Genomic DNA, 23487 nt, shown 5'->3' on the forward strand with positions numbered 1-23487 from the left:
GTGGTGTATAGTAATGCAGTATATAATTTAATGTTAGGTTTGTCTATGGCAGTATATAGTACGGGGTAGATCCGTGTGATGGTAATATTATATTTTTTGCGACATAAAATTGTAATGTATGACTTACTGTTAGTAGCTCAGCTTATTGGAGAGTATATTTAGTATATTGATGATATTGATGTAGTTTATATTTTAGTTTTCTACGTGGTGGTTTGGCTGCTGCATCTCCTTACTATTAAAATTCCTTCCCTTTATTACTGCTAACCCTACTTCCTCCCATTGTTGCTGCTAATCCTACATAATGCACGGGCATAATATGACTTTGAGACCCCCCCCCCCCCCACCTCCTACGCATTCCACAAGTAGTGACTAATCCCATATTTGCATTTTCCATAAATATGCAAAATTCCTCTGTTGATATGCAAATTCCTTTGTCAAGGCGCCCTTCCCCCTCTAACCCAGCTTAAATATACGCTGCCAAGCTTGGTGGTGTTCATTCAGACGCTGTCTTTCCGACAGACCTGTTCTTCACCTGAGGACGGCTGCTTGTGTTGTGGCCGAAACGTCATGAGAATTGTATTTTATTATGTTTTCTTTTTATTATTTTATTATTTCCCTTCTACGTGACTTTACTGAAAGAACCAAGAAGATGAATCCCTGCAGTCACGAAAGCTTTAAATCGAACATTAAATGGCTGTCTTCTTTTGCTGTTCCTCATGATAACTTTTAAATTTTATGAAAATTATCAGACACAACCGCAGCACTATCAGCACAGCTGATAGTGCACGTGCTATCGACCACGTGACTCGTGCAACTGTCCATGGCTGCGACAGAGAAACCGCAGCCACTGTGCTGCGCTGCACTCGGCCGGGTTCACTTTGATCCCACGCCCGCCTGGTTTACTTCACTCCGCAGTCGCCTCCATTGAACTACACCAGGACATTGGACGGCAGCGATCTCCTGCACAAATGGGCAATGAAGAATCGTCTAGCGTGCAATTGGGGTCATCAGTCTCAAACCATGGTCCACGTCGTACATCACTGCCCGCTTCAATCATTCGCTGGGAGACATTTCAGATGTTCCCAGGGCAACTTCTAAAGCCACCCACTGGCTCACCAACCTGGACACAGACATTGACAAGTTGATAATCAACCCCCATAATGTGAATAAAGAAGGCTTACAGCTCACACCGAACCTGATCCACATGGCTCTCTCTGTGCACCTGGTGTGGGAAGAGGCAGCGATACTGCAGGGCGAGTGGGGAGAGGCAGATACACTGCAGGTTTAATGCAGGGTGAGTGGGAAGAAGCAGCAACACTTAAACTAAACTATGGACAATCTTCGACTTAAGAACACAATTAGTTCCTGGGGACCGTTCATAACTTGGAACACAGTAATTTACTGTATTTTAATGCCCACACACACAATCACGCCCACCACGAGGCTGACTCATTATTCCCGCAGATGATCGTTCAGTTGAACAAAATAGTTTTCTGGTTCGGTTTGTAAGTGAGAGTTCGAGTTTTAAGTCAACGTTAAAAAAACAAATATTTCATGGAAGATGGTTCGTACGTACTGGCTATTTGTACGTCGGGTGTTCATAAGTCGAGTACTGCCTGTATGAAGCTATTTTTACCAGGTAAGCGACCTGGTCACAAATGAAAGCTCAACAAAGTGGCTTATCATGTGGATAATTTATAGCAGCCAAATACGCTCAATGTTTGTTTCTAAATGTAGAGGGAAAAACTGGAGGACCTGGAGAAAAACCCACGCAATCACGGAGAGAACATGCAAACTCCAAATATGCAGGTGTCAGGGTCGGGATAGAACCCACGACCTCCTGTTTACCAGGCACTGTAGTTAACTTCTCGCAGGGTGAGTGGGGGAGAGGCAGCTGCACAGCAGGGCTAATGCAGGGTGAGTGGAAATGGGGCAGGGGCACAGCAGTAGGGCAGGGGGTGGGGCAGACAACAGCAGCAGGCCCTTTAAAGCCGCACAGAGGTTGCCCTGACCCTAACGCGGCGATGATCCCCGTGCCAGGCTCAGCCATGGAAGTGCCACAAGGCCCGATTCATGAGCTAAGTGAGCGGCTCTCACTCAAGAGGATCGCCCAGTGGTGAATGTGCCACAGTAAACCACACGGGCACAGCGCACACAGCCTGAGTCTGGGTGGGGCACATGAGGGGCATCTCCTGCAGCACTGGGCTTCTCAATGCCGTGGAAGAACTGGTCCAGACACAAATGCTATGCGACGTTAGGTATCACGTGCCCCATACGATTCTATTCCACCATAGACATACAAACAAAAGACACCACAGTAGTGAGCCCTAATGTATCACGTGTCCTACGGGGTTCTGTGTCATCCAGGAGATGCACTCAGGAGCAGCAAGGAGCAGGAGATGCGCGTCTCGGTAGATCTACCCGTCTGGGTGGGCTCTGCTCAAGAGCTGCGATCTCCATCCTCTGTGCTCTGGGATAATGTTGAAGAGGAACTGTCACACTCACACCCAACAGCTGCCTCATCGCAAGACAAACTCCTGCAACAAAACTCGCACCTTTGACAAACGGAATGTCCCAGCAGCTCTTAGCACGGATATATAATTATATATCAGACGCTGGGTGAGAGTCACAACTTGCCCAGCATGGGGCCTTGAAGTGGTGAGGCCGCAGTGAGGAGCAGCGCAGCTGTCACCCACAGCCCGCAGCTCCTGCAGGCCGAGCGCTGGGTCGGGCAGCTCGGTTCCCTAACTGAGTAGCAGGGCCCTGCTGCTTAGCAGTGGCACTGAGGCGCTGGGGCCACACATGTCCCAATAACTGGAGGCTTGTGGACAGCAAAGTGCACAGCCAGGTCCATCAGGAAGATGGAGAGTTTATCATTGCATTGCAATCGCTGTGCCGTGTAGTGAGGAGCAGCACCCACCTATACCCCCCTCCTTGTGGAAGGTTCTGGATAGGGCGGATCGCTCCTCGAAATTGTATCCATCATAGAGGCCACGGATTCTCAGCAGGGTTGGGACGGTGGAATTGTCAAACCTGGAAAACAAGGGGTACGGTTGAGAATTCGAGTTTATTTATTTCAAAATCGAACAGAATGCTAAAACACAAATGTAATCGATAGAAATGTCATGAATGTTTATGCATAATATTGTGAATGTTTGATATGTTTGCAGATCGATCTGTTAGATCATGGACTATTAGATCTACCCACACGATATGTGAATTTTCAATTACATGTTTCTAGTCACACTGTAAAAGCAAAATTGACGCAATGAAAACTAAAATACTGAAAATATTACGTGATGTAACTACTAGATAGTATTATCATTATGCTTGTTTGCCCAGGAAGCCTCGCTGAATATCATGACTATTTCTCAGGAGGGTTCTGCCAGGTTTTTGCAGTAGGTGGCAATAATTGCTGTAAATTCCAATGGAGTATTTTACGGGTTCTGTAATTGTTTAAAATTTTGCAAAGTTGCATCACGATGCCGGCACATAATGAACAACTCTTGTGAATGACGCCACGGGATCTTTATCATCCACCATGCAGCAGGCGGCGTGTTTCGTGGGGCCACGCAGGCCGGCTACGAAGAGCCCTCCACGCCCAGCGCCACCCGGAGCATGTGGCCTCCAGCCACCTGCACTGCTCAGGAGTCGCCCCGCGCCTCTCTCGCTCACTCATCTCTCTCTATTCACCCTGTGAGAATCCCTCTCTTTTCTTACTCACCTCTCAGCTGGGCGATGGAGGCTATGCACGTGGTCTGTAATCGTGCACTGGAGGTGAGGGTTGGTGGATTGCACAAATGTTGTCAAACTTCTTTCCCATGTGCGTCAAGGTGGCATACCCTGGCTTGCCAGGAGACGACGGTACAGCAAGTGGACTAATCAACATCTTTTACTGGTAGGAACGAAGTGGACCAGCCACCAATAGATTATATCGTCCGTCCGTTTGTCCGTCCGTCCGTCCGTCCGTGTAGCAACATCGCCCCCTACTGCAAACACTTGGCATGACCCTACAAAAACCGAGACCTAGGCCTGAAACTCTCCCTTCGTATCGTACCCCCGCGTGTGTAAAAGGGACTTAATGTTTAACAATGTTACATTCCCTGATGTTTTTAAATAGAAACATTTACATTTAAAGCTTATACATAAATAATTAAAACATTTATATTAACAATTAACTCATGGCGGCCTAAGGCCTACAGCTAGGCCTAAAGCCTAGACCTAGGCCTCAAACTCTCCCTTCGTATCGTACCCCCGCGTGTGTGAAAGGTGGTTAATGTTTAACAATGTTACATTCCCTGATGTTTTTAAATAGCAACATTTACATTTAAAGCTTTTACATAAATAATTAAAACATTTACATTAACAATTAACTCACGGCGGCCTAAGGCCTACAGCTAGGCCTAAAGCCTAGACCTAGGCCTCAAACTCTCCCTTCGTATCGTACCCCCGCGTGTGTGAAAGGTGGTTAATGTTTAACAATGTTACATTCCCTGATGTTTTTAAATAGCAACATTTACATTTAAAGCTTTTACATAAATAATAAAAACATTTATTTTAAAAATTAACTCACGGCGACCTAAGGCCTACAGCTAGGCCTAAAGCCTAGACCTAGGCCTCAAACTCTCCCTTCGTATCATACCCCCGCGTGTGTGAAAGGTGGTTAATGTTTAACAATGTTACATTCCCTGATGTTTTTAAATAGCAACATTTACATTTAAAGCTTTTACATAAATAATTAAAACATTTATATTAACAATTAACTCACGGCGGCCTAAGGCCTACAGCTAGGCCTAAAGCCTAGACCTAGGCCTCAAACTCTCCCTTCGTATCGTACCCCCGCGTGTGTGAAAGGGGGTTAATGTTTCACAATGTTACATTCCCTGATGTTTTTTAATAGAAACATTTACATTTAAAGCTTTTACATTAAAAACAACTCCCTACCCCCCCCCCCCTCGTCGGCGGCTCTCCAGCCGAGCCAGGCCTGGGAATCTCTCCCCTGCTTGGGGTGTATTGGGCGGGGTTACAGCGGCAGGGGGCGGGGCTACGCGGGGCTGGGCGGGGCAACGGCGGCAGGGGGCGTGGGCACGAGGTGGAGGGCGGGGCTACGCGGGGTTGGGGCGGGGTTACGGCGGTAATGGGCGGGGCAACGAGCTGGGGGCGGGGACACCGAGATGGGGCGGGGCCACGGGTGGCCGGGGCGGGGTTACGCGGGTGGAGGGCGGGGCCACGGGGCATCCACTTATTGGCGGCCATTTTTTGCCATTTCATTTTATTATAGCCATTCAATTGTTCGGTCCTACCAGCCCACCCCACAGGGTCCTGTTTCCATTTGTACGGTGATAGTGTGGGTTTCTCCAGGTGCTCATAAATTGTCTGGAAACATCTAAACATAAACACACATCTCTCTCTCTCTCTTTTCTTTCCCTTCTCCCTGTTTTTATTCCATGGCCTCAATTCCCTGTCTCCGTAGCACTGCTTGCATCCCAATACCTCATTCAGCAAGTATCTGTGTCTCTCACTGTGTCCCCTTTCCCGTGTATCTCTCAAAGTCCCTCTATCTTTCATGTCCACACTTCTCTCTCTGTGTCTATTGTATGTCCCGTGTGCCTCTCCCGGTGTCACCTCACCTCCCCTAGGTCTCTCCAGGTTCCCTGTCTTGGCCTTTACACTGAGAGAAGTCGTTTTGGATTCAAGTATCAGCTGCACTCCTCACTCTAACCATTGAATTGAGATAACATCGCTTTCTTGTCTGTACTTAAAACGTAGAGTAGCAGAGACCCCCATTTTGGGTGAAGAGACGTCTCTCTCACTTGGAGAGCTTCTTCAGGTCGTCCAGTAGAATCCGCACCTGCTCCGTCTTCTTCTTGAATCTCTCGTCTGTCACAACAGCAGCAGAATAAGCCGAATTACTGTGGATTGCTGAAGTCCCACCCGATTCCATTGACTCACGTTTATTGGCTTCTAGGAGCATGGAACAGCTGTCCCCTCCACTGATTGCCCTTGAGCCCATGGTGGAAATTCTACATTGCCATGGCAGATATCGTACTCTCTACAGCATAACACCATGCTTCGCAATAAACATTTTACTAACAAAGATAGTGGGCTGAGTAGTCCCTCAATTAGGATTTAGCTCTCAACCTTCTGATTGTGAGTGGCGTTCTCTGCCATAGCACCGACTGTCAATCCCTGTGCCTAAGAGGCTGATGGTCCCAGCCAGGCTCCAGCTACAAGACTCGAGGTGGTCAGATCAGGGCCCTGATAGCTCAACACGGCAGCCGCTGCTGTAACGCGAACAGGGAGCGGTGTCGCTCTGCGCCCCCCAAAGCCCCACGCGGTACGGAACGCGCGCACCCCACGTGGGGTGGCAGCGTCCTCCCCACGGCTCTCGGTGGCGCCACCACCACGCACCGCGTCGCGTTGGAATGCGGGAGCCGGAGGAGAGCGGCGCGAGCGCAACCCCCCCTGAGCTTGCGAGCAGCGCGCCGCGCACGGAAGGGGAGAGAACTCCACCCACAGCGGGCCGTGTGGCGCTGCTCTGGAGGCCCCGCAAGTGGCCGGGCGGGTTGTGAGCGCCACAACGAGGCCAGCGCCGAGGGAGCTGTGAGGGGCTCTCGGCGTCTGTCACGCCGCCCGGCAATGCCTCTGGATGGAGACTCGGCGTGCGTGTGGCTCCCACGGTCACAGACGTGGCACGCGGGGTCCCGCAAGCATTCTAGTGAGCAGTCGCTCAAACATGCATGCACTTTGGGTATAATTGAATTAAAATCTAATGTGATGTAAGAATAACAACGTGATGTGACATATTGAAATTTATACCATTGGACTCATGGCTCCTTGCACAGAAGGCCATATCCGTGTCGAGATTTGTACCTTAGGGCCATGCGTGTACACAGAGCTGTGTGCTCAGACTATGCGTGTACACAGGCTGTTCACACACAGCGTGTAGAGGGTAGAGCTACGGGGCTGTGGTAAGGAGGCTAAGCCCCGTGACCCGATGCCCCAGGTGCTGAGGTCAGGGCTCGTGTGGCCTAGGGTCCCGACTCCTGCACGAACCTGTAGCCATAGCTCCACGTGCTCAGCTCGCAGCGTCACCGTCAATGATGGAACCGCTCCCTCCTTACGGTGCTGTGGGAACAGAGAGGGAGATCAGTGAGGGAGGAACAGCTGTGGGAACAGAGAGGGAGATCAGTGAGAGAGGAACAGCTGTGGGAACAGAGAGGGAGATCAGTGAGAGAGGAACAGGAGCGTGACCATTTCTTCATAACGGTGGTCATTAAAGTCGTCGTGAGGAGTTTTAATCCTCGCAGAGAGTTGTGGGTCATGATCTTCCACAATGGCGCGTCAAGCAAACCACTGCGAGTGCTTGGATACCAGTGATGAGCGTGCAAGCATTGACAGCTTTCATTGCCATTGTCACGTTTATGCACAATCCATATCAGCTGTGGATCACAGGTGGACCTGTGGCACAGCGGTTAGCACAGTGCGATGTAAACCTGGTAACCTGCGTTTAATTCCTATCCACGGCCAACATCAGTGGTGATGTCTGAACCAGTCCTGGACCTACACACACCCGAAACCCTCTCCCCCACTTCACCAATCCTCACTGACCAGCTAGGTGAAGTATGGCCAAACATCCCTCTTGACCCGACATGGCATGGGAAGGCCTTCACCCAGCAGTAGATCGTAAAGGGATGTAATTTATTATTTTTATTTAAGTTAATGAACCCACCACTGGACTCAACAGGACAACTTTATCTCTGTAGCATTCACTTAGACAAGGCCAGTCCTGCCAGAGTTCGCCTCCACTGAGTCCCATCAGCAGGGTGTAGCCAGTAAACAAACGCCACTGGGTCACCTGATGGAGAGCCATCCACCATCACCGTGCGGCGCCCCCCAAAAGCCACACCCTGCGGCGCCCCCCAACAGCCACAGCCTGCGGCACCCCCCAACAGCCACACCCTGCGGCACCCCCCAACAACCACAGCCTGCGGCGCCCCCAAACAACCCCAGCCTGCGGCACCCCCAACAACCACAGCCTGTGGCAAACCAAACAACCCCAGCCTGCGGCACCCCCAACAACCACAGCCTGTGGCACCCCCAAACAACCCCAGCCTGCCTCGCCCCCAACAACCACAACCTGCGGCGCCCCCCAACAACCACAGCCTGCGGCGCCCCCAAACAACCCCAGCCTGCGGCGCCCCCAAACAACCCCAGCCTGCGGCGCCCCTAACAACCACAGCCTGCGGCGCCCCCAAACAACCCCAGCCTGCGGCACCCCCAACAACCACAGCCTGCGGCGCCCCCAAACAACCCCAGCCTGCGGCACCCCCAACAACCACAGCCTGTGGCACCCCCAAACAACCCCAGCCTGCGGCGCCCCCAACAACCACAGCCTGCGGGGCCCCCCAACAACCACAGCCTGCGGCGCCCCCAACAACCACAGCCTGCGGGGCCCCCCAACAACCACAGCCTGCGGCACCCCCAACAACCACAGCCTGCAGCGCCCCCAACAACCACAGCCTGCGGGGCCCCCCAACAACTACAGCCTGCGGGGCCCCCCAACAACCACAGCCTGCGGCACCCCCCAACAACCACAGCCTGCGGCGCCCCCCAACAACCACAGCCTGCGGCGCCCCCAAACAACCCCAGCCTGCGGCGCCTCCAAACAACCCCAGCCTGCGGCGCCCCCCAAAAGCCACACCCTGCGGCGCCCCCCAACAACCACAGCCTGCGGCGCCCCCCAAAAGCCACACCCTGCGGCGCCCCCCAACAACCACAGCCTGCGGCACCCCCCAACAGCCACACCCTGCGGCACCCCCCAACAACCACAGCCTGCGGCGCCCCCAAACAACCCCAGCCTGCGGCACCCCCAACAACCACAGCCTGTGGCAAACCAAACAACCCCAGCCTGCGGCACCCCCAACAACCACAGCCTGTGGCACCCCCAAACAACCCCAGCCTGCCTCGCCCCCAACAACCACAACCTGCGGCGCCCCCCAACAACCACAGCCTGCGGCGCCCCCAAACAACCCCAGCCTGCGGCGCCCCCAAACAACCCCAGCCTGCGGCGCCCCTAACAACCACAGCCTGCGGCGCCCCCAAACAACCCCAGCCTGCGGCACCCCCAACAACCACAGCCTGTGGCACCCCCAAACAACCCCAGCCTGCGGCGCCCCCAACAACCACAGCCTGCGGGGCCCCCCAACAACCACAGCCTGCGGCGCCCCCAACAACCACAGCCTGCGGGGCCCCCCAACAACCACAGCCTGCGGCACCCCCAACAACCACAGCCTGCAGCGCCCCCAACAACCACAGCCTGCGGGGCCCCCCAACAACTACAGCCTGCGGGGCCCCCCAACAACCACAGCCTGCGGCACCCCCAACAACCACAGCCTGCGGCGCCCCCAACAACCACAGCCTGCGGGGCCCCCCAACAACCACAGCCTGCGGCACCCTCCAACAACCACAGCCTGCGGCGCCCCCAAACAACCCCAGCCTGCGGCGCCCCCCAACAATCACAGCCTGCGGCGCCCCCCAACAACCACAGCCTGCGGCGGCCCCCAAAAGGCTGATCAAGTAAATCATTATGATCCACTCGCACAGCGTGCGGTGGGCCTTCATCCAGCAGTGGATTAAAGCACCAAAAAAACAACAGTACTAATGTAATTAGAACCGTGTGTATATGTCCGTACGTAATAAATGTGTGTATAGTGCACATGTGTTTTACCGTAAAAAGTATCCTGATATATAAACACCCTCAGTGGTTGAGGATACATGGGTCTATTTTTACCTGTGCCTGTTCGGGGGCCGACATGTTTGTGAGGGGCGCACCTCTGGTTGGCTGCTTGGTCCCGGTCACGTGATGCACTTCAACCAATCTGTGCCGCGTGAGTTTCAGAATGACAGAATCACAGAGCTGGGTGTTTATATATTAGATGGAGTGTAAATGCGAAGAGAATGCCCACAATAAGCAATGAGTGTGTGGATTGCATTGAACTGGATACAGGAGGCTTTATGAATCAGTCCCCATGCACGCGTTGTGAGTGAACCAGAGACGCCACACTCCCTCGCCCATCCACAGCATGGGTATGCAAGTCCAGTGTTCTAGCACTATGGCTACCACATCAGCCACCCGGTGCTGCCTCACAACTCGGAGGCACAGAGGCTGCTGCTGTGTTCGACAGCTCAGCTTCTACATTCGCCAGATAGTTTCTGTGTTGAGCTCGGCAAGAGACGTGTGGAGTGGGTGGCGGAGTGGCCGATAGGAAACTCTGCTGAGGCCGCGCGCCTCCCAGAGAGGAGCCGCGCAGCCCCGAGGGCGGAGCGCTCCCCGTGCAGGGGCCCACAGAGGCTCGCACGGCACGGGGCCTGCGGGGCCATGACGTAACCAGGACTGCGTGGTAGTACAGCAAGTAGGTTGCTGCCCTGTGCTGTCTAGGGATGCTGAGTGGTAGCCCCTCATATGCGAGGCTTTCCCCCCAAGTTGTCCGGTTTCTCCCTTACGCGTGAACGCTCGGTCAGGAATTTGCCAAACATCCCCAGCAAGACCCACGTTACACGAGTTGTGCCTCTGTGATTGTGTCTTAAATACGAGACAATCACTATTACACTTAACTACACCCCTAAACACACAACCATTGTATATTATTAAACGTACAACGCCCGTAATGAAATGCACCCAATGGCAACGCTCTGGCGTGTCCCACTGCACGGAGAAAGCTCCTCAGAGTGTCTGCAGGCAACGCGAGACGGGGTCCGGGTTGGGGACGACCCCAGCCTGAGCATCGTCAGCCCCGCAGTCTCAGAGGCTGCGGTTCGATTCCTGCACTGCTCGCTCGTTTGTGTCAGGAACGACCGAATCACGCGGTCAGCTCTCGAGTGGACGTTAAAGACCCAGCCCTGACGCCATTCGAGATAGGAAACTACTGCGTGTTGGCATGACAGCACTCCTGTGAGTATTACAGTGATCTCGTCTAAATCACCACACGTGAACAACAGCCCCTATACCCAACTACAGACACCCCCAGGTCTATCTTACTAAAGAGAGCAAAATTCTCACTGGTTAAATAAAGGCCACAAGGTTAACAATCGCGACACAGTTCTAACTGAGTCGGCACTGTCAGCAGTTTTGACCACCCAGTGACTACCCATAGACTATGAGCCAGATCGCCGTGTTAATGAAAAGGCTAAGAGACATCGCCCTGGCGATTTGTCCGATCCTTAGCAATGGAGAGAGAAGCGAGAAGATGAGGCGCGTTCTCTAGCACGGGAGCGAGCGCGGAGCCCGGCCAGAGCGAGCCACCCCCCTGTGGCGCAGAGACGAAGCCACTCGCGACGCTGCTGCTGCCGCTCTACACAGGCGCTGCTGCTGCTGCTCTACACAGGCGCTGCTGCTGCTCTACACAGGCGCTGCTGCTGCTCTACACAAGCGCTGCTGCCGCTCTACACAGGCACTGCTGCTCTACACATGCGCAGCAGCAGCACCCAGCGAGGAGGGGCTGGAGACCGCCCTGGCTCGGGGTCACTTCACGCGAACCCCTTCCCTGTGCCTGCTGCTCCCACACCGCTGAGTCGCCGTGTTGGTGGTGGTGGCACAGGCGGCAGTGAGTGCGCGGTGCTGGCACGAGAAGCACTGAGCAGTGGAGAAGTGGTACTCACACTTCCACGGGGTCCCAGTCAGGGTCAGGTTTACATACTGCAGTGTGGTTCTACATTGTGTAAGGCGGCTTAGAGAGGGAGATACGGATAGAGACGGGGTTAGATACAGAGTAAGGGTGATAGATAACGTGATGGTCAGAGTTAGAGACAGGGTGAGAGATGGCGTGATGGTCAGGGTTAGACACAGAGTAAGGGTGAGAGATGGTGTGATGGTCAGGGTTAGAGACAAAGTTAGCGTGAGAGATGGTGTGATGGTCAGGGTTAGAGACAGAGTTAGGGTGAGAGATCGCGTGATGTTCAGGGTTAGAGACAGAGTTAGCGTGAGAGATGGCGTGATGGTCAGGGTTAGAGACAGAGTAAGCGTGAGAGATGGCGTGATGGTGAGGGTTAGAGACAGAGTAAGCGTGAGAGATGGTGTGATGGTCAGGGTTAGAGACAGGGTGAGAGATGGTGTGATGGTCAGGGTTAGAGACAGAGTTCAGATTAGAGATGGCGTGATGGTCAGGGTTAGAGACAGAGTTAGGGTGAGAGATGGTGTGATGGTCAGGGTTATACAGAGTTCGGGTGAGAGATGGCGTGATGGTCAGAGTTAGACGCAGAGTTAGGGTGAGAGATGGCGTGATGGTCAGGGTTAGAGGCAGAGTTAGGGTGAGAGATGGCGTGATGGTCAGGGTTAGAGACAGAGTTAGGGTGAGAGATGTCGTGATGGTCAGGGTTAGAGACAGAGTTAGCGTGAGAGATGGCGTGATGGTCAGGGTTAGAGACAGAGTTCGGGTTAGAGATGGCGTGATGGTCAGGGTTAGAGACAGAGTTAGGGTGAGAGATGGCGTGATAGTCAGGGTTAGAGACAGAGTTAGCGTGAGAGATTGCGTGATGGTCAGGGTTAGAGACAGAGTTCAGATTAGAGATGGCGTGATGGTCAGGGTTAGAGACAGAGTTGGATGAGAGATGGCGTGATGGTCAGGGTTAGAGACAGAGTTCGGGTTAGAGATGGCGTGATGGTCAGGGCTAGAGACAGAGTTAGGGTGAGAGATGTCGTGATGGTCAGGGTTAGAGACAGAGTTCGGGTTAGAGATGGCGTGATGGTCAGGGTTAGAGACAGAGTTAGGGTGAGAGATGTCGTGATGGTCAGGGTTAGAGACAGAGTTCGGGTTAGAGATGGCGTGATGGTCAGGGTTAGAGACAGAGTTGGATGAGAGATGGCGTGATGGTCAGGGTTAGAGACAGAGTTAGGGTGAGAGATGGTGTGATGGTCAGGGTTAGAGACAGAGTTAGGGTGAGAGATGGCGTGATGGTCAGGGTTAGACACAGAGTTAGGGTGAGAGATGGTGTGATGGTCAGGGTTAGAGACAAAGTTAGCGTGAGAGATGGTGTGATGGTCAGGGTTAGAGACAGAGTTAGGGTGAGTAATGGCGTGATGGTGAGGGTTAGAGACAGGGTGAGAGATGGTGTGATGGTCAGGGTTAGAGACAGAGTTCAGGTGAGAGATGGCGTGATGGTCAGAGTTAGGGGCAGAGTTAGGGTGAGAGATGGTGTGATGGTCAGGGTTAGAGACAGAGTTAGCGTGAGAGATGGCGTGATGGTCAGGGTTAGAGACAGAGTTAGGGTGAGAGATGGCGTGATGGTCAGGGTTAGACACAGAGTTAGGGTGAGAGATGGTGTGATGGTCAGGGTTAGAGACAAAGTTAGGGTGAGAGATGGCGTGATGGTCAGAGTTAGGGGCAGAGTTAGGGTGAGAGATGGTGTGATGGTCAGGGTTAGAGACAGAGTTAGGGTGAGTAATGGCGTGATGGTGAGGGTTAGAGACAGGGTGAGAGATGGTGTGATGGTCAGGGTTAGAGACAGAGTTAGGGTGAGAGATGGCATGATAGTCAGGGTTAGAGACAGAGTTAGCGTGAGAGATGGCGTGATGGTCAGGGTTAGAGACAGAGTTCAGATTATAGATGGCGTGATGGTCAGGGTTAGAGACAGAGTTAGGGTGAGAGATGGCGTGATAGTCAGGGTTAGAGACAGAGTTAGCGTGAGAGATTGCGTGATGGTCAGGGTTAGAGACAGAGTTCAGATTAGAGATGGCGTGATGGTCAGGGTTAGAGACAGAGTTCAGATTAGAGATGGCGTGATGGTCAGGGTTAGAGACAGAGTTGGATGAGAGATGTCGTGATGGTCAGGGTTAGAGACAGAGTTCAGATTAGAGATGGCGTGATGGTCAGGGTTAGAGACAGAGTTAGGGTGAGAGATGGCGTGATAGTTAGGGTTAGAGACAGAGTTAGCGTGAGAGATGGCGTGATGGTCAGGGTTAGAGACAGAGTTCGGGTTAGAGATGGCGTGATGGTCAGGGCTAGAGACAGAGTTAGGGTGAGAGATGTCGTGATGGTCAGGGTTAGAGACAGAGTTCGGGTTAGAGATGGCGTTATGGTCAGGGTTAGAGACAGAGTTAGGGTGAGAGATGTCGTGATGGTCAGGGTTAGAGACAGAGTTAGGGTGAGAGATGGTGTGATTGTCAGGGCAAGAGACAGAGTTCGGGTTAGAGATGGCGTGATGGTCAGGGTTAGAGACAGAGTTGGATGAGAGATGGCGTGATGGTCAGGGTTACAGACAGAGTTAGGGTGAGAGATGGTGTGATGGTCAGGGTTAATGACAGAGTTCGGGTGAGAGATGGTGTAATGGTGAGGGTTAGAGACAGAGTTAGGGTGAGAGATGGTGTGATGGTCAGGGTTAATGACAGAGTTCGGGTGAGAGATGGCGTGATGGTCAGGGTTAGAGACAGGGTGAGAGATGGTGTGATGGTCAGGGTTAGAGACAGAGTTCAGATTAGAGATGGTGTGATAGTCAGGGTTAGAGACAGAGTTAGGGTGAGAGATGGCGTGATGGTCAGGGTTAGAGACAGAGTTGGGTGAGAGATGGCGTGATGGTCAGCGTTAAAGACAGAGTTAGGGTTGAGAGATGGCGTGATGGTCAGGGTTAGAGACAGAGTTAGGGTGAGAGATGGTGTGATGGTCAGGGTTATACAGAGTTCGGGTGAGAGATGGCGTGATGGTCAGAGTTAGACGCAGAGTTAGGGTGACAGATGGCGTGATGGTCAGGGTTAGAGACAGAGCTAGGGTGAGAGATGGCGTGATGGTCAGCGTTAGAGACAGAGTTAGGGTTGAGAGATGTCGTGATGGTCAGGGTTAGAAACAGAGTTAGGGTGAGAGATGGTGTGATGGTCAGGGTTAGAGACAGAGTTCGGGTTAGAGATGGCGTGATGGTCAGGGTTAGAGACAGAGTTGGATGAGAGATGGCGTGATGGTCAGGGTTAGAGACAGAGTTAGGGTGAGAGATGGTGTGATGGTCAGGGTTAGAGACAGAGTTAGGGTAAGAAATGGCGTAATGGTCAGGGTTAGACACAGAGTTCGGGTGAGAGATGGTGTGATGGTCAGGGTTAGAGACAAAGTTAGCGTGAGAGATGGTGTGATGGTCAGTGTTAGAGACAGAGTTAGGGTGAGTAATGGCGTGATGGTGAGGGTTAGAGACAGGGTGAGAGATGGTGTGATGGTCAGGGTTAGAGACAGAGTTAAGGTGAGAGATGGCGTGATGGTCAGAGTTAGGGGCAGAGTTAGGGTGAGAGATGGTGTGATGGTCAGGGTTAGAGACAGAGTTAGCGTGAGAGATGGCGTGATGGTCAGGGTTAGAGACAGAGTTAGGGTGAGAGATGGCGTGATGGTCAGGGTTAGACACAGAGTTAGGGTGAGAGATGGTGTGATGGTCAGGGTTAGAGACAAAGTTAGGGTGAGAGATGGTGTGATGGTCAGGGTTAGAGACAGAGTTAGGGTGAGTAATGGCGTGATGGTGAGGGTTAGAGACAGGGTGAGAGATGGTGTGATGGTCAGGGTTAGAGACAGAGTTAGGGTGAGAGATGGCATGATAGTCAGGGTTAGAGACAGAGTTAGCGTGAGAGATGGCGTGATGGTCAGGGTTAGAGACAGAGTTCAGATTATAGATGGCGTGATGGTCAGGGTTAGAGACAGAGTTAGGGTGAGAGATGGCGTGATAGTCAGGGTTAGAGACAGAGTTAGCGTGAGAGATGGCGTGATGGTCAGGGTTAGAGACAGAGTTCAGATTAGAGATGGCGTGATGGTCAGGGTTAGAGACAGAGTTGGATGAGAGATGGCGTGATGGTCAGGGTTAGAGACAGAGTTAGGGTGAGAGATGTCGTGATGGTCAGGGTTAGAGACAGAGTTCGGGTTAGAGATGGCGTGATGGTCAGGGTTAGAGACAGAGTTAGGGTGAGAGATGTCGTGATGGGTCAGGGTTAGAGACAGAGTTAGGGTGAGAGATGGCGTGATTGTCAGGGCAAGAGACAGAGTTCGGGTTAGAGATGGCGTGATGGTCAGGGTTAGAGACAGAGTTGGATGAGAGATGGCGTGATGGTCAGGGTTAGAGACAGAGTTAGGGTGAGAGATGGTGTGATGGTCAGGGTTAATGACAGAGTTCGGGTGAGAGATGGTGTAATAGTGAGGGTTAGAGACAGAGTTAGGGTGAGAGATGGTGTGATGGTCAGGGTTAATGACAGAGTTCGGGTGAGAAATGGCGTGATGGTCAGGGTTAGAGACAGAGTAAGCGTAAGAGATGGCGTGATGGTCAGGGTTAGAGACAGAGTTAGCGTGAGAGATGGCGTGATGGTGAGGGTTAGAGACAGAGTTAGGGTGAGAGATGGCGTGATGGTCAGGGTTAGAGACAGAGTAAAGGTGAGAGATGGTGTGATGGTCAGGGTTATAGAGAGTTCGGGTGAGAGATGGCGTGATGGTCAGGGTTAGACACAGAGTTAGGGTGAGAGATGGTGTGATGGTCAGGGTTAGAGACAAAGTTAGCGTGAGAGATGGTGTGATGGTCAGGGTTAGAGACAGAGTTAGGGTGAGAGATGGCGTGATGGTGAGGGTTAGAGACAGGGTGAGAGATGGTTTGATGGTCAGGGTTAGAGACAGAGTTAAGGTGAGAGATGGCGTGATGGTCAGAGTTAGAGGCAGAGTTAGGGTGAGAGATGGTGTGATGGTCAGGGTTAGAGACAGAGTTAGGGTGAGTAATGGCGTGATGGTGAGGGTTAGAGACAGGGTGAGAGATGGTGTGATGGTCAGGGTTAGAGACAGAGTTAGGGTGAGAGATGGCGTGATGGTCAGGGTTAGAGACAGAGTTAGGGTGAGAGATGGTGTGATGGTCAGGGTTAGAGACAGAGTTCAGATTATAGATGGCGTGATGGTCAGGGTTAGAGACAGAGTTAGTGTGAGAGATGGCGTGATAGTCAGGGTTAGAGACAAAGTTAGCGTGAGAGATGGTGTGATGGTCAGGGTTAGAGACAGAGTTCAGATTAGAGATGGCGTGATGGTCAGTGTTAGAGACAGAGTTGGATGAGAGATGGCGTCATGGTCAGGGTTAGAGACAGAGTTCGGGTTAGAGATGGCGTGATGGTCAGGGCTAGAGACAGAGTTAGGGTGAGAGATGTCGTGATGGTCAGGGTTAGAGACAGAGTTCGGGTTAGAGATGGCGTGATGGTCAGGGTTAGAGACAGAGTTAGGGTGAGAGATGTCGTGATGGTCAGGGTTAGAGACAGAGTTAGGGTGAGAGATGGTGTGATTGTCAGGGCAAGAGACAGAGTTCGGGTTAGAGATGGCGTGATGGTCAGGGTTAGAGACAGAGTTGGATGAGAGATGGCGTGATGGTCAGTGTTAGAGACAGAGTTAGGGTGAGAGATGGTGTGATGGTCAGGGTTAAAGACAGAGTTCGGGTGAGAGATGGTGTAATGGTGAGGGTTAGAGACAGAGTTAGGGTGAGAGATGGCGTGATAATCAGGGTTAGAGACAGAGTTAGCGTGAGAGATTGCGTGGTGGTCATGGTTAGAGACAGAGTTCAGATTAGAGATGGCGTGATGGTCAGGGTTAGAGACAGAGTTGGATGAGAGATGGCGTGATGGTCAGGGCTAGAGACAGAGTGAGGGTGAGAGATGTCGTGATGGTCAGGGTTAGAGACAGAGTTCGGGTTAGAGATGGTGTGATGGTCAGGGTTAGAGACAGAGTTAGGGTGAGAGATGTCGTGATGGTCAGGGTTAGAGACAGAGTTAGGGTGAGAGATGGTGTGATTGTCAGGGCTAGAGACAGAGTTCGGGTTAGAGATGGCGTAATGGTCAGGGTTAGAGACAGAGTTGGATGAGAGATGGCGTGATGGTCAGGGTTAGAGACAGAGTTAGGGTGAGAGATGGTGTGATGGTCAGGGTTAAAGACAGAGTTCGGGTGAGAGATGGTGTAATGGTGAGGGTTAGAGACAGAGTTAGGGTGAGAGATGGCGTGATGGTCAGGGTTAGAGACAGAGTAAGCGTAAGAGATGGCGTGATGGTCAGGGTTAGAGACAGAGTTAGCGTGAGAGATGGCGTGATGGTGAGGGTTAGAGACAGGGTGAGAGATGGTTTGATGGTCAGGGTTAGAGACAGAGTTAAGGTGAGAGATGGCGTGATGGTCAGAGTTAGAGGCAGAGTTAGGGTGAGAGATGGTGTGATGGTCAGGGTTAGAGACAAAGTTAGCGTGAGAGATGGTGTGATGGTCAGGGTTAGAGACAGAGTTAGGGTGAGTAATGGCGTGATGGTGAGGGTTAGAGACAGGGTGAGAGATGGTGTGATGGTCAGGGTTAGAGACAGAGTTAAGGTGAGAGATGGCGTGATGGTCAGAGTTAGGAGCAGAGTTAGGGTGAGAGATGGTGTGATGGTCAGGGTTAGAGACAGAGTTAGGGTGAGAGATTGCGTGATGGTCAGGGTTAGAGACAGAGTTAGTGTGAGAGATGGTGTGATTGTCAGGGCTAGAGACAAAGTTAGGGTGAGAGATGGTGTGATGGTCAGGGTTAGAGACAGAGTTAGGGTGAGTAATGGCGTGATGGTGAGGGTTAGAGACAGAGTTCAGATTAGAGATGGCGTGATGGTCAGGGTTAGAGACAGAGTAAAGGTGAGAGATGGTGTGATGGTCAGGGTTATAGAGAGTTCGGGTGAGAGATGGCGTGATGGTCAGGGTTAGACACAGAGTAAGCGTAAGAGATGGCGTGATGGTCAGGGTTAGAGACAGAGTTAGCGTGAGAGATGGCGTGATGGTGAGGGTTAGAGACAGAGTTAGGGTGAGAGATGGCGTGATGGTGAGGGTTAGAGACAGAGTTAGCGTAAGAGATGGCGTGATGGTCAGGGTTAGAGACAGAGTTAGCGTGAGAGATGGCGTGATGGTGAGGGTTAGAGACAGAGTTAGGGTGAGAGATGGCGTGATGGTCAGGGTTAGAGACAGAGTAAAGGTGAGAGATGGTGTGATGGTCAGGGTTATAGAGAGTTCGGGTGAGAGATGGCGTGATGGTCAGGGTTAGACACAGAGTTAGGGTGAGAGATGGTGTGATGGTCAGGGTTAGAGACAAAGTTAGCGTGAGAGATGGTGTGATGGTCAGGGTTAGAGACAGAGTTAGGGTGAGAGATGGCGTGATGGTGAGGGTTAGAGACAGGGTGAGAGATGGTTTGATGGTCAGGGTTAGAGACAGAGTTAAGGTGAGAGATGGCGTGATGGTCAGAGTTAGAGGCAGAGTTAGGGTGAGAGATGGTGTGATGGTCAGGGTTAGAGACAGAGTTAGGGTGAGTAATGGCGTGATGGTGAGGGTTAGAGACAGGGTGAGAGATGGTGTGATGGTCAGGGTTAGAGACAGAGTTAGGGTGAGAGATGGCGTGATGGTCAGGGTTAGAGACAGAGTTAGGGTGAGAGATGGTGTGATGGTCAGGGTTAGAGACAGAGTTCAGATTATAGATGGCGTGATGGTCAGGGTTAGAGACAGAGTTAGTGTGAGAGATGGCGTGATAGTCAGGGTTAGAGACAAAGTTAGCGTGAGAGATGGTGTGATGGTCAGGGTTAAAGACAGAGTTCAGATTAGAGATGGCGTGATGGTCAGTGTTAGAGACAGAGTTGGATGAGAGATGGCGTCATGGTCAGGGTTAGAGACAGAGTTCGGGTTAGAGATGGCGTGATGGTCAGGGCTAGAGACAGAGTTAGGGTGAGAGATGTCGTGATGGTCAGGGTTAGAGACAGAGTTCGGGTTAGAGATGGCGTGATGGTCAGGGTTAGAGACAGAGTTAGGGTGAGAGATGTCGTGATGGTCAGGGTTAGAGACAGAGTTAGGGTGAGAGATGGTGTGATTGTCAGGGCAAGAGACAGAGTTCGGGTTAGAGATGGCGTGATGGTCAGGGTTAGAGACAGAGTTGGATGAGAGATGGCGTGATGGTCAGTGTTAGAGACAGAGTTAGGGTGAGAGATGGTGTGATGGTCAGGGTTAAAGACAGAGTTCGGGTGAGAGATGGTGTAATGGTGAGGGTTAGAGACAGAGTTAGGGTGAGAGATGGCGTGATAATCAGGGTTAGAGACAGAGTTAGCGTGAGAGATTGCGTGATGGTCAGGGTTAGAGACAGAGTTCAGATTAGAGATGGCGTGATGGTCAGGGTTAGAGACAGAGTTGGATGAGAGATGGCGTGATGGTCAGGGCTAGAGACAGAGTGAGGGTGAGAGATGTCGTGATGGTCAGGGTTAGAGACAGAGTTCGGGTTAGAGATGGTGTGATGGTCAGGGTTAGAGACAGAGTTAGGGTGAGAGATGTCGTGATGGTCAGGGTTAGAGACAGAGTTAGGGTGAGAGATGGTGTGATTGTCAGGGCTAGAGACAGAGTTCGGGTTAGAGATGGCGTGATGGTCAGGGTTAGAGACAGAGTTGGATGAGAGATGGCGTGATGGTCAGGGTTAGAGACAGAGTTAGGGTGAGAGATGGTGTGATGGTCAGGGTTAAAGACAGAGTTCGGGTGAGAGATGGTGTAATGGTGAGGGTTAGAGACAGAGTTAGGGTGAGAGATGGCGTGATGGTCAGGGTTAGAGACAGAGTAAGCGTAAGAGATGGCGTGATGGTCAGGGTTAGAGACAGAGTTAGCGTGAGAGATGGCGTGATGGTGAGGGTAGAGACAGGGTGAGAGATGGTTTGATGGTCAGGGTTAGAGACAGAGTTAGGGTGAGAGATGGCGTGATGGTCAGAGTTAGAGGCAGAGTTAGGGTGAGAGATGGTGTGATGGTCAGGGTTAGAGACAAAGTTAGCGTGAGAGATGGTGTGATGGTCAGGGTTAGAGACAGAGTTAGGGTGAGTAATGGCGTGATGGTGAGGGTTAGAGACAGGGTGAGAGATGGTGTGATGGTCAGGGTTAGAGACAGAGTTAAGGTGAGAGATGGCGTGATGGTCAGAGTTAGGAGCAGAGTTAGGGTGAGAGATGGTGTGATGGTCAGGGTTAGAGACAGAGTTAGGGTGAGAGATTGCGTGATGGTCAGGGTTAGAGACAGAGTTAGTGTGAGAGATGGTGTGATTGTCAGGGCTAGAGACAAAGTTAGGGTGAGAGATGGTGTGATGGTCAGGGTTAGAGACAGAGTTAGGGTGAGTAATGGCGTGATGGTGAGGGTTAGAGACAGAGTTCAGATTAGAGATGGCGTGATGGTCAGGGTTAGAGACAGAGTAAAGGTGAGAGATGGTGTGATGGTCAGGGTTATAGAGAGTTCGGGTGAGAGATGGCGTGATGGTCAGGGTTAGACACAGAGTAAGCGTAAGAGATGGCGTGATGGTCAGGGTTAGAGACAGAGTTAGCGTGAGAGATGGCGTGATGGTGAGGGTTAGAGACAGAGTTAGGGTGAGAGATGGCGTGATGGTGAGGGTTAGAGACAGAGTTAGCGTAAGAGATGGCGTGATGGTCAGGGTTAGAGACAGAGTTAGCGTGAGAGATGGCGTGATGGTGAGGGTTAGAGACAGAGTTAGGGTGAGAGATGGCGTGATGGTCAGGGTTAGAGACAGAGTAAAGGTGAGAGATGGTGTGATGGTCAGGGTTATAGAGAGTTCGGGTGAGAGATGGCGTGATGGTCAGGGTTAGACACAGAGTTAGGGTGAGAGATGGTGTGATGGTCAGGGTTAGAGACAAAGTTAGCATGAGAGATGGTGTGATGGTCAGGGTTAGAGACAGAGTTAGGGTGAGAGATGGCGTGATGGTGAGGGTTAGAGACAGGGTGAGAGATGGTTTGATGGTCAGGGTTAGAGACAGAGTTAAGGTGAGAGATGGCGTGATGGTCAGAGTTAGAGGCAGAGTTAGGGTGAGAGATGGTGTGATGGTCAGGGTTAGAGACAGAGTTAGGGTGAGTAATGGCGTGATGGTGAGGGTTAGAGACAGGGTGAGAGATGGTGTGATGGTCAGGGTTAGAGACAGAGTTAGGGTGAGAGATGGCGTGATGGTCAGGGTTAGAGACAGAGTTAGGGTGAGAGATGGTGTGATGGTCAGGGTTAGAGACAGAGTTCAGATTATAGATGGCGTGATGGTCAGGGTTAGAGACAGAGTTAGTGTGAGAGATGGCGTGATAGTCAGGGTTAGAGACAAAGTTAGCGTGAGAGATGGTGTGATGGTCAGGGTTAGAGACAGAGTTCAGATTAGAGATGGCGTGATGGTCAGTGTTAGAGACAGAGTTGGATGAGAGATGGCGTCATGGTCAGGGTTAGAGACAGAGTTCGGGTTAGAGATGGCGTGATGGTCAGGGCTAGAGACAGAGTTAGGGTGAGAGATGTCGTGATGGTCAGGGTTAGAGACAGAGTTCGGGTTAGAGATGGCGTGATGGTCAGGGTTAGAGACAGAGTTAGGGTGAGAGATGTCGTGATGGTCAGGGTTAGAGACAGAGTTAGGGTGAGAGATGGTGTGATTGTCAGGGCAAGAGACAGAGTTCGGGTTAGAGATGGTGTGATGGTCAGGGTTAGAGACAGAGTTTGGGTGAGAGATGGCGTGATGGTCAGGGTTAGAGACAGAGTTAGGGTGAGAGATGGTGTGATGGTCAGGGTTAAAGACAGAGTTCGGGTGAGAGATGGTGTAATGGTGAGGGTTAGAGACAGAGTTAGGGTGAGAGATGGCGTGATAGTCAGGGTTAGAGACAGAGTTAGCGTGAGAGATTGCGTGATGGTCAGGGTTAGAGACAGAGTTCAGATTAGAGATGGCGTGATGGTCAGGGTTAGAGACAGAGTTGGATGAGAGATGGCGTGATGGTCGGGCTAGAGACAGAGTGAGGGTGAGAGATGTCGTGATGGTCAGGGTTAGAGACAGAGTTCGGGTTAGAGATGGTGTGATGGTCAGGGTTAGAGGACAGAGTTAGGGGTGAGAGATGTCGTGATGGTCAGGGTTAGAGACAGAGTTAGGTGAGAGATGGTGTGATGTCAGGGTTAGAGACAGAGTTCGGGTAGAGATGGCGTGATGGTCTAGGGTTAGAGACAGAGTTGGATGAGAGTGGCGTGATGTCAGGGTTAGAGACAGAGTAGGGTGAGAGATGGGTGATGGTCAGGGTTAGGAGACAGAGTCGGGTGAGGATGGTGTATGGTGAGGGTTTAGAGACAGAGTTAGGGTGAGAGATGGCGTGATGGTCAGGGTTAGAGACAGTGTAAGCGTAAGAGATGGCGTGATGGTCAGGGGTAGAGACAGAGTTAGCGGTGAGAGATGGCGTGATGGTGAGGGTTAGAGACAGGGTGAGAGATGGTTTGAGGTCAGGGTTAGAGACAGAGTTATAAGGTGAGGATGGCGTGATGGTCAGAGAGAGAGCAGAGTTAGGGTGAGAGATGGTGTGATGGTCAGGGTTAGAGACAAAGTTAGCGTGAGAGATGGTGTGATGGTCAGGGTTAGAGACAGAGTTAGGGTGAGTAATGGCGTGATGGTGAGGGTTAGAGACAGGGTGAGAGATGGTGTGATGGTCAGGGTTAGAGACAGAGTTAGGGTGAGAGATGGCGTGAT

General features: G+C 51.9%; 1 protein-coding gene across 1 annotated transcript in view; it reads right to left on the reverse strand.

The window, feature by feature from the left end:
* The window catches only part of LOC133359101 (uncharacterized), a 600431-nt gene that overhangs the window by 140609 nt on the left and 436335 nt on the right, over positions 1 to 23487 (reverse strand). The gene's annotated exons all lie outside the window — the stretch shown is intronic.

This window comes from Lethenteron reissneri, chromosome 64 (assembly GCF_015708825.2).
Source record: "Lethenteron reissneri isolate LAM-NWPU_2019-01 chromosome 64, ASM1570882v1, whole genome shotgun sequence".
Classification (NCBI taxonomy): domain Eukaryota; kingdom Metazoa; phylum Chordata; class Hyperoartia; order Petromyzontiformes; family Petromyzontidae; genus Lethenteron; species Lethenteron reissneri.